This window comes from Hevea brasiliensis, chromosome 9 (assembly GCF_030052815.1).
Source record: "Hevea brasiliensis isolate MT/VB/25A 57/8 chromosome 9, ASM3005281v1, whole genome shotgun sequence".
In the NCBI taxonomy this organism is placed as follows: Eukaryota; Viridiplantae; Streptophyta; class Magnoliopsida; order Malpighiales; family Euphorbiaceae; genus Hevea; species Hevea brasiliensis.
Genome location: NC_079501.1, coordinates 33491484 through 33497810, shown reverse-complemented (window position 1 = coordinate 33497810; position 6327 = coordinate 33491484).

Here is a 6327-nt window from a genome sequence, read left to right as displayed (position 1 = left end):
GCTTGAGCTTAAGGATAAGGTGTAATTAATCAATGATATCTTGAAAGAATGTGCCAAGGAAATAAGGGAAAGGGACAGACAAGCCACCCTTTATCAAGAACTGTGAGGGAATGTCGACTGGTTAGAAAAAATGATAGCGCAAGGGAAACAAGAATTGCTGCCTGAACCAAATATGCTTTGAAGACATTCAACCCTGCGAAACAAGAAGCAAGATTATATGAGTATCTCAAAAGATGTCATTGTATTCTAAGAAGCCTTCTTGAGCCTAGGCAATAGCACAATACTATGTATGCTTTACGAATAATAGAACCGTGCTAGAATCTTAAAACTTATGAATGAATAGTGTAACTCCCGTGGAATTTATCCTCGTTAGAGCTATGCGAAAAGATATATGCACTATATGAATAAGTATCATAGCCATGTATATGCCCCATCATTCATGGTTGGACTATCGAATGATGCCATTATAAAAATAATGTAATTTACCCTCGACAGACACTATTTCGGCAATTGCTTGCCACGGTATCCTTTGATTAGCCAAAACTTTGGTCACAATAAAATTATTTATAGAAATAAAACTGATAATGTACTTACTTCCACAGGAAACCAATATTGCTCATAACAAAGCAAATTCGATCCAGCAAACAGTTGTACCAAGAAGAGTTTACTTAACAAGATCCCGAACAAAGAGGATAATGGAAGAGCAAGAACAAGTGCAGAACTTACAGGGGCAAGTTTTAAAATTAAGGGAACAAATCTTAGAGTTAATGAAAATGATGAGAGAAATGCCCCAAAGTAAAGAAACCACCTAGCCAGTGCTAGAACTAAATTTACCAGTAATTCCCCCACTTACAATGACAATTGATCCTCATGCCCAAAAGCTTCATGACCAAGCCTCAACTTTTTTCACCTTTCAAACTCCCATCCCTGACCCAACAATTACCATCAATCTAACATTCCCAAGCAGTGAATTACCTATCTCCTATTATCAGGCTGTCCCAAATGCAGAATTTCATCCTCCAGCACCAATCTCTTCAGTTTACCTTACAACTAATTTTCCAATTAGGGGAATAGCTCATGCAATAGCGGGAGAAAATAGAGAGAAAGAGAATGAGAAGTTATCTGCTCTAGAGGAAAGACTAAGAGCTATTGAAGGGTTAAATATGTATGGCTCAGTTGATGTGTCTTCACTGAGATTAGTGCCAGATGTAGTGGTACCACCAAAATTTAAAGTCCCAGAATTAGACAAATACAACGAAAGCTCTAGCTCGCTCATCCATTTGGCCACCTACATAGCCGAGATGTCAGCTCTTATAGAAGATGACAGACTCTTAGTACACTTCTTTCATGAAAGTCTCACAGGGGCAGCCTTGCATTGGTGCATACTATTGGATAGGAGTAGATTACGCTCCTAGAAGGATTTGGCAGACACTTTCCTCAAATAATATAAATTCAATTGTGATGTTGCCCCCACACAGAGAGACCTCCAGAACCTGGTGCAGAGAGAAATGGCGAGCTTTAAAGTGTATGCCCAGAGATGGAGAGAAAAGGCAGCTGAGGTTTATCCTCCTCTGACAGACAATAAACTTTGCTTTTTGTTCATTGAGACTTTGAAGGCCCCATATTTCAATTTGATGATTGGGAACACTTCCAATAGCTTTTCTGATATCATTCAGACGGGGGAAAGGATTGAAGCAAATCTCCAGTTGGGGAGATTACAAGAAATGGTAGGGGAGAGTTCTGCAAAAAAGTCCACTAATTTTGGAAAAAAGAAGGAAAGGGATGTGCACTCCATTTCAAAGAAGACTCATTTACCACCATAAAATAATTTTTGCCCATACCCTCCAGCCCAAAACTCAATGGTAGCAAACGTTCCTCCTCCATTCCCAAATTATCTTCGCCCACAATATCCTCCCCAAGCTGCTTACAATCCTAGACCACTTGACCAAAATACTCCTTTAAGACCACCTACTCCTCAACCTGGTCCAATACCATTAAGGAATCTTGATCCACTGTTACCACTCCCACGCAGTGAAATCTACCGTTACTTATTGGGTATCAATCAGATAGTGTCAATCCCATTAGACCTCCTCCAGCCGCCATATCCCAGGTGGTATGATCCCAGCTCCAAATGTGAATATCATGGTGGGGTTGTGGGACATTCAAAAGATAACTGTGGAGCCCTTCGAGGAAGGGTACAATCCCTGATTAGGAATGGGTGGTTGAAGATTGAAGGGAATGGCTCTACTCCTAATATCACTTAAAACCCATTACCCCACCATGATATGGGAAAAGGAAACAGTGTGAGTGTGATAGAATCCCTAGATGAGAACTTGATTATGAAAGTGGATCAGTTAATCTCGCACTTTGATGAGATTCTCACGATGGCAGTACTGGAAGGGTACATACATCTACATGGGCTTGACTCTAAAAATGATCGGTCGAGCTCAGGATGCCCTTATCATGTTGGAGCAATCGATCATAAGTTGTAGAATTGTGATGAATTCAAGGAGGAAATCCGGAGGATGATATCGCTTAAAATCTTGAGGTGTCAATTAAAGTCAAAAGAAGAAAAGAAAGTGAACACTACCATCTATGGCAAAGACATCTCAAGATCTGCTCCAAAAATGGTTTTTTTTATTCCCACCACATCAACATCGCCAGCACCACCCCTGACAGTTATACGTACCCCACCACAGCTGCCAATTACCAATACCCATACTGTGCCTTGGAATTATAATTTCCAAGTTTTTAGACTGAGTGCCACTAGCAGTACTTCCACTTCTACCCTCAACCATACCTACACTCAACCCATCACCACCCCTAAACCATGTTTCACCCCCCATGCTCACTTCAAAATGACTTATACGGGCCCCTCCAATGACTCTGTTTTCTAATTCACATCGAAACCTGCCCTAACAAATGACTCACCCCACCAGATCAAGAAGTAGAATCTATTACTAGAAGTGGGAGGTGTTACGACACTGATGAAAAGAAAAGTAATGGGAAAGTAGAGGCAGGAGAGTCACTCGAGAATGGGAAAAAGGTGGGGAAAGTAGTAGAGAGGGGAGAATTCGGTGAAAGGAAAGAAGAAGATGAACTGTTGTTGCCAATCATGAAGCAGAGTGAGTATGATGTGATTGAACAATTAAAGAAGACACCTGCTTGAATCTCCTTACTGTCATTAATATTGAGCTCGAAAGTGCATCGCTATGCCTTACAGAAGGTTCTGGACCAAGCCTTTGTAACCCTTGACATCACACTGGGGCAATTTGAAAAGATAGTTAGACAAATTCAGGCATCCAATTTCGTCACTTTCTCAAAAGACGAAATAGACCTGGATGGCTTGAAGCATACCAAAGCTCTGCATGTGACAGTTAAGTGGAAAGGATGTTTGGTTGCTAAAGTTCTGATTGACAATGGCTCGGCACTCAATGACTTGCCCAACGCAACTCTAGTAAGACTCCCGATAGACCAATCTAGAGTACACCAAAGTTTCATGATTATGAGGGCATTTGATGGCACAAAGAGAGAAATGTTAGGAGACATTGACTTGCCACTTCAAATTGGGGCATGTACTTTCAATATTACATTCCAGGCAATGGATATTGAGCCAGCATACACTATGCTGTTAGGAAGGCCCTGGATTCATTCAGCAAATGCGGTACCCTCAACTCTGCACCTGAGGATCAAATATGTCATGAATGGCAAAATCATCATAGTGAGAGGAGAAGAAGCTATGCTAGTCACCAAGCTACAGCCAGTTCCTTATGTGGAAACAACTGAATGATTCATAGAGAGTTCATTTCAAGCATTAGAGTTGCAAGGAACTGCCCTGGGATACGAGGGATCTGCAGCCATGGTTGCAAAAGTGATGCTAAAAAATGGCTATGAAAAGGGCAAGGGATTAGGTGCCACCCTGCAAGGAATTGTCAAACCTGTGTTAGCTGCATAGAGAAATGGTCGCTCCGGGTTGGGATATGATGAAGATGCTTTGACTGATGGAAGGTTCCAAATGAGGAACATACTCAGGGATCAGAGATTTGGCAAATCACTCAAAATGAGAAAAAGCGTTCTGAAAATCGCAGATGTTTTTACCAGGCCGATCATTGAAAATTTAGAAGAAGAGGATGGAGAATCTCCTTCAGAGTCATCTATCAATGTCCTGCACTTGGATCCCACCCTCGAAGTACTGATCTCACCAACCACTGAGGGACAGGAGCTTGACAATTGGGAAGCCAAGGATATCCGTATGCTTTATTTCGAGTAAAGTATATTTTGTTACCAACACTTGATTACTTCGTCCATGGTGTCAAGTGTGATTCTGTAAATGGACCTCTTCTTATGATTAAATAATTAACAAATTAATAGCGCATTTTTCCAAGCTCTGTGTCCAATATTTTCTTTTACAAGTTCATTGTTAAAATCCAATCTTTAATATAATTCATTTTCATTTCTTCAGGACCATTGACCAACCCAGCCATAATAATCCAATCAACTCTGAAACCCCTTATGTTAACTTTGAGAGTCCCATAATCGCCATCGACATAAGTGATCCTAAAGAAGAGCATGTGAAAGAGCAGGGAGAAGCAGGTGAACCCACCCTGGCACCCTGTGGAGATGAAATGAGCACTTTAAATTTGGGGACAGAGGAAAATAAAAGGGAACTCAGAATCGTGAATAATGAAGAATTAGAAGACATGACTTAATTATTAAAGGAATTCATCGATGTGTTCGATTGGGGCTATGATGATATGCCAGGACTGGACCCTCAGATAGTCATGCACAAGATTCTTTTAATTCTTGGAACAGTCCCAGTTAAACAAAAATTGTGGAGAATGGACCTTGACACACTGCTCATGGTTAGGGATGAAGTCAAAAAGTAATACGATGCTGGATTCCTAGAAGTGGTAAAATACCTAGAATGGGTAGCAAATGTTGTCCCCATAATGAAGAAAGATGGCAGGGTAAGGGTATGTGTTGACTACAGGGATCTCAATAAGGCAAGTTTGAAAGATGATTTCCCTCTCCCACATATAGATGTACTGGTAGACAATACTGTAGGATTGGGGAGATTCTCATGTATTGACAAAGTCTCAGGGTATAATCAGATCTTGATGGACAATGATGACAAAGAAAAGACTGCCTTTATCACCTAGTGGGGAATCTTTTGCTACCGGGTGATGCCCTTTGGGCTAAAGAATGCAAGAGCTACTTACTAACGTGCCATGGTCACATTATTCCATGATATGATGCACAAAGAGGTGGAAGTTTATGCGGATGACATGATCATTAAATCCAGAGGGACCAAAAGCCATGTACGAGTATTAAGAAAATTATTCAAAAGGCTCAAAAAGTATCAGCTAAAGCTGAACCCAGCTAAATGTTTGTTTGGAGCAAGATCAGAAAAGCTGTTGGGATTTATAGTAAGTCAGAAAGGAATAGAGGTGGATCCAGACAAAATTTGAGCCATCCAAGAAATGCCATCCCCAAAGACAGAAAGGGATGTGCGCAGTTTCCTGGGAAAGTTAAACTACATTTCAAGATTCATCTCTAATCTCACCGCCAAGGCTGAACCCATTTTCAATTTACTTAAGAATAATAATACCGCTAAGTGGGATCAAGCTTGTCAAGAAGCTTTTGAAAGGATTAAGCAGTACTTATCAAATCCGCTTATATTGGTTCCTTCGGTGATGGGTAGGCCATTAATTTTGTACATGGCAGTTCAACAAAGCTCGATGGGTTGCATTCTAGGATAACATGATGACACTGAGAGGAAAGAAAGGGCCATTTACTATTTGAGCAAGAAATTTAACGACTGCGAGTCGAGATACTCATTCCTGGAAAAAACCTATTGTGCATTGTCTTGGATAGCGAATCGACTCAAACATTACATGTTAAATCATCAAACATGGCTTATCTCTAGAATGGATCCAATCAAGTATGTATTTGAAAGCCCATTCATACCTGGGAGATTAGCAAAATGACAGGTCATACTTTCTTAATATGAAATAGTCTATATGATAAGAAAGGCAGTAAAAGGGAGTGTGATAGCAGATCTCCTGGCTGAAAACCCAACAATGATTACGAGGCCCTAGATTTTAAATTCCCAGACAAATATATTAACGCAGTGGGCGATGATGCTGAAGGTCCAAATGATGCATGGGAAATGTATTTTGATGGAGCTGTCGCCGATAATGGGATTGGAGCAGTGCTGGTTGCCCTAGATGGGAAACATTTTCCAATAGCTATTAAGTTGAGGTTCGGCTACACAAATAATGTAGCAGAGTACAAAGCCTACGTGAGTGGCTTATAGGTTGCCATTGA